Genomic DNA, 773 nt, shown 5'->3' on the forward strand with positions numbered 1-773 from the left:
ATGCAACTAGAGTCCTGATGCACAAATTCGTGCACTGTGGGAGGGGGTCCCTCAGCCCGGCCTGTGCACTCTCTTGCAGTCTGGGAGCCTTCGGGAGATGACCAACTGATGGGGAGCAGGCCTAAGCTGGCAGTCAGACATCCTTAGCACTGCTGCAGAGGTGGGAGAGGCTCCCCCGCACTGCCGCTGCGCTCATCATCCATGAGCCCGGCTTCTGGCTGAGCAGTGTTCCCCCTGTGGGAGTGCACTGATCAGCAGGGGACAGCTCCTCCGTTGAGTGTCTGCCCTGTGGTGGTCAGTGTACATCACAGCAACCGGTTGTTTAGCCATTCAGTTGATTTGCATATTAGCCTTTTATGCCTGCAGGATCGAGCCAAAACCTGCTCTCCAACATCCCCTGAGGGGTCTTGGATTGCAAGACTGGGGCAGGAGAAGGGTGCAGGAGGTTGGCCAGCCAGGGAGGGACCACGGGAGGGCTCCAAGGTATGTCCAGCCCATCTCGTAATCCTGATTGGCCAGACCCCAGCGGCAAGCTAACCTACCGATCAGAGTGTCTGCACCCTGGTGGTCAGTGCTCATCAGAGCGACTGATCGACCAGTCGACTGTTTGCTCCCTGGTGGTCAGTGCACGTCATAGCAAGCAGTTGAGCAGCCTTAGCATATCATTAGCATATTACGCTTTGATTGGTTGAATGGATGACCAGACAACCAGACACTTAGCATATTAGGCTTTTATTATATAGGATTTCCACACCCCCACCCCCACCCCCACC

This window comes from Myotis davidii, unplaced genomic scaffold (genome assembly GCF_000327345.1).
Source record: "Myotis davidii unplaced genomic scaffold, ASM32734v1 scaffold362, whole genome shotgun sequence".
Lineage (NCBI taxonomy): Eukaryota > Metazoa > Chordata > Mammalia > Chiroptera > Vespertilionidae > Myotis > Myotis davidii.